At 36.8% G+C, this 11,045-nt stretch overlaps 1 protein-coding gene and 1 pseudogene across 1 annotated transcript in view; both read left to right on the top strand.

The window, feature by feature from the left end:
- The window catches only part of p2rx3b (purinergic receptor P2X, ligand-gated ion channel, 3b), a 14,094-nt gene extending 13,976 nt beyond the window's left edge, over positions 1-118 (top strand). The window contains exon 12 of the mRNA XM_016233040.1: positions 1-118. This exon is cut by the window's left edge and continues 154 nt beyond it. The gene's annotated coding sequence lies outside the window, so the exon portion shown is untranslated.
- A 1,720-nt stretch (positions 119-1,838) lies between these two features.
- On the top strand, positions 1,839-4,171 carry LOC107552219 (galactose-specific lectin nattectin-like; annotated as a pseudogene).
- The last annotated feature ends 6,874 nt before the right edge of the window (positions 4,172-11,045 follow it).

Genomic DNA, 11,045 nt, shown 5'->3' with positions numbered 1-11,045 from the left:
GGAATGGGGGGGGGGGGGGGGATCATAGTTCATCATTAATTGCACTTGACAAACATGTCTTGACAAATATGCCAACATCATAAATAAATATTTAGCTTCCATAAGCTATCAATTTCTAAAGCTGTTTCGTGAACCTAGGAGAGGAGGTAATTCTGACTTTGCTATGACAACAATCAGAGCAGACTGTGCTTGTCGGAAGGAGGGACTTTGTAGAAAACGAAGCGTTTGAGAGAGGCGGGGCATAGAGGACCTACAATAATGTACAGTATTTGAAAAATAATTTGCTTTTTGAACATTAAAGCATGTCAACATATTCTGTTACACCAAATACACCAAATAATGATCTTTAAAAAAGCATCATATGACCCCTTTAACTGAATCCGTGGCCCCAATCTCAAAATCAATCAGCCAAAATGAATTATTTGCCTGACTGATCCATATTTTGTAAAAAGTATTAACTAGTAAGTAAATACTCAAATTCTGATTTGTATGCTCATAGTGTTTGCATGGCCATAACTAGTGATTAGTTAATAATATTTAATAATTCATGTGATTTTATAGTATACACCCAAATGTTGCTATGCAGCTGTATGTGTTGTTTTTTTATCTTGTGATATTGTTTATTGTTCAACTAATTGTTAAAAAAATGTCAATCACACCTTTATGGCCAAGGTAACATTGCATGATAAATTTTTTTCTGAGCTATTACATGTTGTTAATACGTTCTTTATACTACCACTAATACCATTAATTTGCTTGTAAACTTTGATACAGGTTATGGGGGGAGGCTCAGGGCAATAAAAAATTTACATCTACTTGTCATTTGTAATATAAATAAAATGTTCTCATCTTAATTCGTGATTTATGACAGAGAAACAAGACTGACAACATATCTCTATCATTGACTGAAAATTCAATTTAAGAGTAAAAAGTGCATGGTTTACATTAGAAGGTTAGCATTACTAAAATCATTTGGTTTACAGTGTGAAGACTGCTGAATAAGTATCACAGTGCAAATGCAGTAAGAAAAAGTGAGCGTACCGGTATTTTACATAAGGAGAAATATACATTTACTAAGCTGAAAGAGAAGATAATAATCTCTAGAGTCATTTTCAGTCTTTCTTGAAAATATCAAAGTTTTGAATCAGACAAACAGTGCAGGCATTCGGCTTGTGCTTTCCATTATCTGTAGTTTGCAATGTGAAAAGTAGCAGTTCAAATTTGAAGAGATCAGCAACTGTGTCTGTAACTACATGGGACAGTGGTATAACGGTCTAGTGTGGTAAAGGAACAAGCTTTCTTAATTATGTTGAACAATTACAACAGATTAAAAGTATTTGTCTAACAGCACCAAAATAATCCATTCACGTGTCTAAATTTAGTCAATCCAATTTGTATTATATACTTTTTTGTATTTGCAATACAATGAAAATGGATGCCATGCATGAGCTTCCACATCGATCTCCATTAAACACACTAAAGGCTGAATTAGAGAGACTATTATTTTAGTATCATTGAGATACTATTATATATTCATTAATATTTTGGGTTAGTTTTTATTTTTATATTTTCTGTTTTCTTTTAAATTGTAATTAAGGTGTTAGGTTATTTAAGTACAAGTTACACTAAATGAATATGAGAACTTTATATTTTTTTATTTTAGTTTTATATTTTTAGTTTTATATTTTATTTCAGTTATAATAATTTATTTATTTAAAAAAAAAAATTTTTTTTAATGGTTTTAGTTTTTGTTCTTGTTAACTATAATAACCCTGGTTATAGAAAGGGAGGAGTTGTGAAAAAGAATGCAGCGACAGACTTAAGACAAACTAAATGTTATGAGGGAACAGAGAAGACAAGAGTGGAAGGATTGCAGCGGTAAGTCCTCTTCTCCAACAAAAACATTTCTTGTATCCAGAAACCATAAGATATTTTGTCATTATTGCAGCTAGAAAAGCTTGGGTAACCATCTATTATTATATGTATTATTATAAATTATAATATTATAAATAAAAAATTAAATTTGATAAAAATAATTGTAAGCTTCCACTGATAAAGTTTTCTCCTTTAAAGTGTAGCAGGAATGGAGTCTTTCAGCTTTTTATTGGTGACTCTCCTCTTTGGACGTGGTAGCTTCTTAACAATAGAGAGGTGATGTTGAACGTTTATTTCATTTACTAAAATATGTCATGCAATAAACAGCTTTTTAACTGCAACACTAACTAAAAAGTTTTTATTTTTATTTGCATTGATGTTTCCATATAGAACATCATGCTTATAAACCTTCCATTGCATAAAATGTTCTTCAAATTATTAAATATTTTTCATTAGTAAAGAAAAAGAACTGTTCACTGAAAGATTCTGTGGGGAACCCAAAATTCTTCTATAACACCATGTGAAAACACACTTTTGGAACCTGCAAGGTGCCTGCAAAACCTGCAAAAGTGCATGATAAATGTGGGGCATAATATTGTCATTTAGATAGACATACAAGTCTATCATCAGGCTGTGTTCTGCCTAAAGCATGTCCAATGACTGGCTGTGAGGACTGGTACAAAGTGGGGTCACGCTGTGTAAAATATTTCAGCAGCCCTTTCAACTTCACTGCAGCTGAGGTAAGTTTCATTGGGACAAAATGACATGTTCACATTCTCCAAATTATTTTTTCCACATTTTCAGTTGTATTGACATTATTGCTCTTGACGCACAGTTCAGCTGCAGAAACAAAGCCCCTGGTGGACACCTGGTGTCAGTGCATAACTCAAGCTACTAGTGATCTGCTCTGCATTGTGATCAAGTTAAACCAACACAACCTACGCATCTGGATCGGAGGCTTTGAGTTTTTTTCAGGTAAATGAGACGGACATTTTTTTATTTTTCAAAAACATTTTCCTTAAAATGTGTCTCACTCTCTCAGTCTGGTAGATTCATCTGGACTGATGGTTCCTCCTGGAACTATCAAATTTGGACACCTGGTGAGCCCAACCACATCTTCAGCTACTATACAAGAAACATCTCATGAATGCGCTTCCCCAAACTCTTGACAGGTTGCTCCGCGATGGTTGGGATGACAGTTCCTGAGATCGAAAAACGGAACTTGTCAACCACTTTCCCCTTCTTCAGCATCATGGACCTTGACTTGGAGGGCTTAGAACTCATCCTTGCCCAGGTGATGTAGTAGCTTTCTTGTACTGTTTCTTGAGGGTGCGAAGCTCCTGACGCAGATGATGTATCTTTGTAGCCCTACGGTTCATGGTGTAAAAGGTAGGCTTGGTTTTTCCTTTCTCTACCCAGCCGAATCTTTCCAAGGCATAGCTGAAGATGATGGTAGTCATCGTTTGGAGTCGACTGTCAGCATCTCCTTTGGCTGTGGCTTGGATGATGTTGGACACATCCTTATCAAACTGCAGCCACTCACTCCGTTTGCTGGCTGGGGGCCATTTGATCCGCTGCTGAACTACTCTGCTGGGATTTGGAGGCTCTGGTGCGTGGAGGGACTGGGCTCTGTGGGTTGCCTCCTGGCCGGGCTCCTCCTGCGTCTCACCAGGTTCAAGACCTGTGCGTTGCACCTCACTCTCCCGCTCCAAACATTTCATTCTAGCCTGATGGATTTTTAGGCCCCGATGATTCTTGCACAGCTTTCCGCAAATGCATGTCACATTCATCGTCTGTCTGTTTGCATGGGTTGTTGCATCTTCAGCTACAAAGAAGACTGTGGAAATGAACTGGAATCGTAAGGGTTTCCTCTTACCATTTTACCAATTAACCATTAATTCTATTTACTGGTAAAATCATTGCATGATTAGTATAAAATATAATTTATAATCTATAATGATTATCATTTCTACTTCGAGGACCTTGATAGAAGTAGTGGAGTGAAAAGTACAATATTTGTCTTTCAAATGTAGTGAAGTTAAAGTCATAAGTTCCCAGAAAAAATAATACTCAAGTAAAGTGCAGATACTCAAAAAGTGTACTTAAGTACAATACTCAAGTAAATGTACTTAGTTACTGTCCGCCTCTGATGATTATTCATTCTATGTTGGTTTGAACTTTTTCTACTTTTTCAGATGTTGGCAAATGGAATGACGACACTTGTTATGTGAAAAAAAACTACATGTGTGGCTTCAAAACGATGACAGCTTTGACTCAGACTTTGGGCCTAGACTGAACTTTTTTATCAGGTTATCATTACATGAAACTGTCAACATAAAACTTTGTTTAAAATTGTGAAAATGCGATGTGTTTTCAAATTAATTAAAAATTGTATTCTAATAAAAATAATGAGTTGGCGGAATAGATCTGCTATGCTGCTACGGCAGAGCAAGTACCTAGACTTGCTACTGCCAATACATCCACAAATAAATACTAGATCATCGGTCTGAAAAGCGAGGTGTGCTGTGATTGGCCAGCTATCCAGTGCGTTACCTCAAGCGTGTGACAGAAATGTTACGCCCCTTACCATACCGTGATGCCGTGTCCCGGTCGGAGCGACGAGACAAAAACATTAAAATCCATTATAAACGAGGCATTTGTTGCATCCAGTGGGGACATAATTATGGATTATAATGACTTATACTGTCTTTTTACACGTTGCATTGCGCCGTCTAAACATAAAACCCTGTCTGCATTTGTGATCGGAGATATGACAAACAACAAACGCACTGCTCAAAACTCACATTTGAATCATCAGTGGCAAATACTTTAAAAATGTGAAAATGTACTTACAGTCTGTGAGTCTGAAAAGTCGGCATTGTAGTCTACTCTCCCAGGATCGGGAAACAGTCCTCCATAAAATGCGCTGAACACATCTGAATATTTGGGTTGTACTGTTCTGGAACAGTGTTGTAAATACAACTTAACCACTGAATCCTAGTCGTGTCCTCTTTTGGAAGGCCAAACAAAGTAGTTTCGCTTTCACAACGAAACACACAGCGTCTCACACAGCGGGCTAGAGTGAGCGGAGGCCGGCGGTCTTGAGTGAGGAACGGCCGGCGGGCTTGAGAACGGCGTGGCCAGCGGATTCGACGAAGGAGCGGCTGGCGGAGATGAATTGAGAGCTTTTCATTTGAAAAGTTCTGAAAGACATTCAAAAGAGTCTGTGGATCGCTAGACACACCTCTAAAATAGCTGTCATGAAATGTGTGGTATGAAAAAACTAACAGTGAACCATTGAAACGTTTGCTTATAACGCGGGGCCTCAGCACCAATACGTGAACAATAACAAAGCAAATTCAGCTTCTTTTTGATCAAAAAGATTGACAAGACAATCAGCAAAAATGTCTTGATCATGGATGCAGAACAGCTGGGGGTGCATGCTTATAACTTACTCCTGAAATGAGTAAACATGAGTAGGCTACATGAATAGAGTTAAAGGGGTCATATGATGTTGCTAAAAAGAACATTAGTCTACGTCACGATGTGGAAAGATTTGCATAACGCCGCCCAAATGTTCACGCAAAGAAAGAAGGCGTAACTTTTATTCTTGCTGTAGTATTGTTGTTGCCGCCGCTGCCATGTCGTGAAGGCGCTGTGTGTTTCGTTGTGAAAGCGAAACTACTTTGTTTAGCCTTCCAAAAGAGGAATGCCTGGAGCTGATCCGTGCTGGTCGCTGAGGAAATACATCAACATGTCTATATGTGGGAAGATTTACATAACACCGCCCAAATGTTCACGCAAAGAAAGAAGGCGTAACTTACATCAAATACATCAACTTTACACGCTTGAGGTATTAAGCCAATCACAACGCACTTGATAGCTGGCCAATCAAAGCACACCTGGCTTTTCAGAACGATGAGCTTTGTAAAAATCGACGCGTTTCAGAAAGGCGGGGCATAGAGGCGAAACAACAATGTACATTATGTGGAAAATAATGTGTCTTTAACCTAAAACCGCATAAACACATTGCAATACACCAAATACACAAAATAATGTTCTTTTTAGCAACATCATATGACCCCTTTAAAAAAAATGCAGTTTAGTACGTGGGGATGCCAAAGAATAATTCTGAGTGTAAAAGTAGGCTACGTCAAATAATTATTACAATAATTTAGGCTCCATTGTGTAACAAGCAAAATAAAATGATGCAAATTTATTATTCACAATATGGAAAGAGGAAATAAGACATGCCAAACATCAAACATGCCATAATGGGCTTATTCAAGTCCTCTTTTATTTTTTTTGTTATTTTTATCCATTCCACATCTCCCACATATGTGTGTTTTAGCAAGGCGGTCTGTGTTTCAAGTTGGTGAATGAAGATACGTGCCAAGTTACATGTCACTACTTTGCTTTATTAATTTATCCAATGTAAAACCCGGACACCGCCACACAAATTTGACTTTTTGTTAATGACTGTCCACATGATTTAACACAGAGTAACAGCTCACTACCAGTTACAAAAGTAACAGTCTGTCACAGGCAATTCTAGTTGCATTTTTTATAAATTAAGTTTGAGTATATTTTGGCCTGCCAAGTGGCGAATTTGTTTTGGCCCGATGCCAAACTTACTTGCCGACCCCTGATCTAGAGTTTCATGCCAGAACTTTGGATATTTGAGGGAAATATGCTTTTATCTATATTTGTCACAGTACATTTACATGTAGATTTCACATGCAAAACGTGATTATTATCATATTCTCTTCTCACATCAGCCACTAGAAGGGGCTGTAATGCATTCAGATTGAACACAGACCGATAAATTGAGGTGTTTACATGAAAGCTTGTCTGTCAGATTAAGCCATCAGTCCGATGGACTATTTGGGTGCATGTAGTGCACCTAGTGTCTCTTAATTTCTCTATGTATCAGACCAGAGCATGTTGTAATGTCAGTATGTGCTGTAATAATCTTTGAGGTAATGTCCTTTGTCTCAGATCTATCAGGGGTTCATAATCTGAAATGGTTAAAGGGGTCATGAACTGCCTCTGTTTATTTTTTTCTGGGTTTTTTTGTACTGTTCTCTGAGGTCCACTTATAATGTTAATCAAGTTTTTTTTACATCAAAAAACATAATAATTTAGAAGTAGGCCTAAATAGGCTATTTTCTGCCCTGTTTTTAACCCCCCCTCATCAGAACGCACTGTTTGAATATAGGTGTGGCGGATTGTAGATTTGGAAGTAAATTCCCACTGCTAAGATTGGCTAACAGTTGTGTATGTTTGACAGCCAATGTCCTTCATAGATGGACACTGCTGTGATTTAGGTTAAAAACACATAAATACTCATATTGAACGATCTGTTTAACAGACAAAGCAATAGTGATCACGTAATTAAAAAAAAGTTACTCACACTTGTGTGTTGCAACATTACTGTCAGCTGTAATGCATTCAGATTGAACACAGACCGATAAATTGAGGTGTTTACATGAAAGCTTGTCTGTCAGATTAAGCCATCAGTCCGATGGACTATTTGGGTGCATGTAGTGCACCTAGTGTCTCTTAATTTCTCTATGTATCAGACCAGAGCATGTTGTAATGTCAGTATGTGCTGTAATAATCTTTGAGGTAATGTCCTTTGTCTCAGATCTATCAGGGGTTCATAATCTGAAATGGTTAAAGGGGTCATGAACTGCCTCTGTTTATTTTTTTCTGGGTTTTTTTGTACTGTTCTCTGAGGTCCACTTATAATGTTAATCAAGTTTTTTTTACATCAAAAAACATAATAATTTAGAAGTAGGCCTAAATAGGCTATTTTCTGCCCTGTTTTTAACCCCCCCTCATCAGAACGCACTGTTTGAATATAGGTGTGGCGGATTGTAGATTTGGAAGTAAATTCCCACTGCTAAGATTGGCTAACAGTTGTGTATGTTTGACAGCCAATGTCCTTCATAGATGTGATTTAGGTTAAAAACACATAAATACTCATATTGAACGATCTGTTTAACAGACAAAGCAATAGTGATCACGTAATTAAAAAAAAGTTACTCACACTTGTGTGTTGCAACATTACTGTCAGTTCCAATATATTCGGCACAGCATCGTCTTTTAGTTTCAATCTTTCTGAAAATCTCACATCAAATTGTGCCTTGTTTGTAAACGAATCAAAGGACCAAGTTCTTACTGACAGCCTGGAACTTCATTCAAAATAAAGTTCATCCACCCTTTCCTAACGTTTGGATCAGAAGGAAGGCAATGCAAAGACTGTTTTTCCACAACTTGGCACTGCTTCTCGTTGTCTCCAGAGGCATCTTTTTGCGTAGACCCGTTCGCATCTCTCGTAAACACTGCATGCGTAAATTGGGGGGCGGGGCTAAACAGGCAGTGATGTAGAAGCAGACATTGATCTTCTTCTGCGGAGGCGGGGTTTAGCCACACTTTTACATCATAGAGTGGCACATTCCACAAGCTGTCGTTTCGGCTGATTGACTTCAATATAAGCTGTTTTTAGACTAACGAGAAAGATTTGAGTTTTGAAACTTACAGAATGATTTTATCATACAGTGATAAACATACTTATATGTCAAAAGATCAAGGGAATTTTGGTTTCTCAGTTCATGGCCCCTTTAAATAATAATAATAAAATAAAATAAAAACTATGACCTGTGAGATATGGACCTTATTTAGGGTAAGACAGCATTTAATTTGGTGCCACTGGAAACAAGGCACGTAGACATAGGGTGCATTCCAATCAACCGAAAGTGTCCTACATAGTGGACTTAACATGGTATTCAACCCTATTTAATTAGAGTCCAATCTGAAGGAGTGGAGAGGGAAATTTACTCTCCAGTCATTGCACATCACGTCAATACTGCAAAAAGCTATACTAAAATAAGTGCAGTGAAAAAGAAGCTGAGGTTCTGGAATTTTTATTGCATTTAACTGTGATTGTTTGCAACAGTCAAGTTGCAACCGTCATGTTTACAGGTTAAATAGACTTCTTATGCAGACTAAATAAATTAAATGTCATGTTAAAAATCAATACAGACATTTATTATTCAGTTTAAGTCTTTTATATATGACTTTGTTAATTAAATTATAATAAATTAATATTTATGTAAATACACACAATGTATTATGTAAACATACAATATACTCAACTTTTGTTCATGTTTGATGACTTTGCAAGGTGTTCAGATTCAAAATGAACCCATTTTGTCAAGTCAAATGAACTTCAACAGATATCCCCTGTTTAGGGAGTAGTGAGCAGTGAACTGAAATGAAGTGAGCAGATGAACTGTGAAAAGAAAGCTATGCAGTCTGTTCAGTTAATTGTACAGACTTAAGGTCGTAGGTCATGTCAATTTTTGTCAACTGGAAATATATTTCAATGTGTTGTTGACTTAATCAACAGTACTGTTGTTTTTTGTTTGAGTCGATGTCCTTTCTAAGCATATCCACTGACATCTGTGCACAGTGTTAGGAAGTATCCATAATACAAACACAGGCCAAAGTTTGCTTGACATGACCAAAGACATTTCTAAATGTCTTTTTAGCACATTTATCACTCTTTTTTTTACCATACTGTACCTAAATACATTATAATACATTTAAGCCTCTAAAAAGGATGTAAACAAGATAGCATACATGCTATTTTTGGCAGTTTTGTCATCTAGCTGTAATAGTGAAAAATAAATTAGATGAACTAATGCTTTTTGCAGCATAATGCTGTATAATAAACACAGCTTATGATATCATGAGGCTACATTTTCAAGGGTGTTTCATGTGTTAGAAGTAACTCTGAAAGTAAGGTGTGACAGTAAAATGTGAGAAAAAATGTGAGAGAAAGAGGAGGGGTTGTGAAAATGAAAGAGATATAGTATGGCTGGCTTAAAAATTATCGAGTAAAATGATCTTGTTAAAAAGTGAAGTTAACAGAAAACTTTTACACTCATTGTGTGTCACATTGTGTGTTCACATTTTGCTATGTTGTGGCCCTGTGATCAAATGTACACATCAATCTACACTAGATTTGTGTAGTTAGTAAAAAATATGTAAAGTAACCAATCGACTTGAGAGCTGCAGCAACTTGGGCAGCACTGATACTGAGCATTCACAACGGTATCCGTAACCACAAGAATTAGTGGTTTCATTGTCTGGTGTGGTAAAGTAGTAACTTTTCAGATGTTTGTCATTTACCAGAAGCCTCTATCTGAGAAATTGGCAAACTACGGTCTACAAAAATAGACCCCAGAGTGACACTTAAAAAACACTGCTCCCATAAATGCCACATGCATCTGAAATGGAAACTCCTATAGACAGGTGTGTGGCTTTGCTAATCAAGTCCAATCAGTATAATCAAACACAGCTGGACTCAACTTAAGGTGTAGAACCATCTCAAGGCTGATCAGAAGAAATGGACAGCCCCTGAGTTAAATATATGAGTGTCACAGCAAAGGGTCTGAATACTTAGGACCATGTGATATTTCAGTTTTTCTTTTTTAATAAATCTGCAAAAATGTCAACAATTCTGTGTTTTTCTGTCAATATGGGGTGCTGTGTGTACATTAATGAGGAAAAAAATTAACCTAAATGATTTTAGCAAATGGCTGCAATATAACAAAGAGTGAAAAATTTAAGGGGGTCTGAATACTTTCCGTACCCACTGTATGTCAGCCGCAAAAATAAATGTCTTTAGTAAATCCAGGGCCCGTATTCATAAAAAAATCTTAGAGCTAAGAGTTGCTCCTAGTAACAAAATTCTAAGAAAATTCTTAGAAATGTGAGTGTTTCCTCTTAAAATTAAAGAAAAGATCCTCGTAAAGAAAAAAGTAATTCAGAAAGCATCTTAACCCTTAAAAGAGGTCTTAAGGTCCAAACTTGTTAGGAGTACGGACGAGGACTTTTAAGAGGCATAAGAGTTTCTTTAGCAGTGGAGAAAATGGACGAAACATGAAGAGGGAGAAGAAATGTGATGCACAGTGCATGACAGTGAGTTAATAAGATACTACACTGTTGTGTCCTTGGGTACTCAGTAACTGCACAAGTAAATCCTCTTAACAGTTTATTCAACAGACGCTACCTTTTACAGAACTCTCTGCTTCTTCTTAGGGAATACTCAGTAGAAGCTCTACACGTAACAATATACTGCCACCTTGTGGTTAAACTAC

The sequence above is a fragment of the Sinocyclocheilus grahami genome, unplaced genomic scaffold (assembly GCF_001515645.1).
Source record: "Sinocyclocheilus grahami isolate Dianchi unplaced genomic scaffold, SAMN03320097.WGS_v1.1 scaffold17.1, whole genome shotgun sequence".
Classification (NCBI taxonomy): Eukaryota; Metazoa; Chordata; class Actinopteri; order Cypriniformes; family Cyprinidae; genus Sinocyclocheilus; species Sinocyclocheilus grahami.
This window is presented reverse-complemented; position numbering and strand designations above follow the sequence as displayed.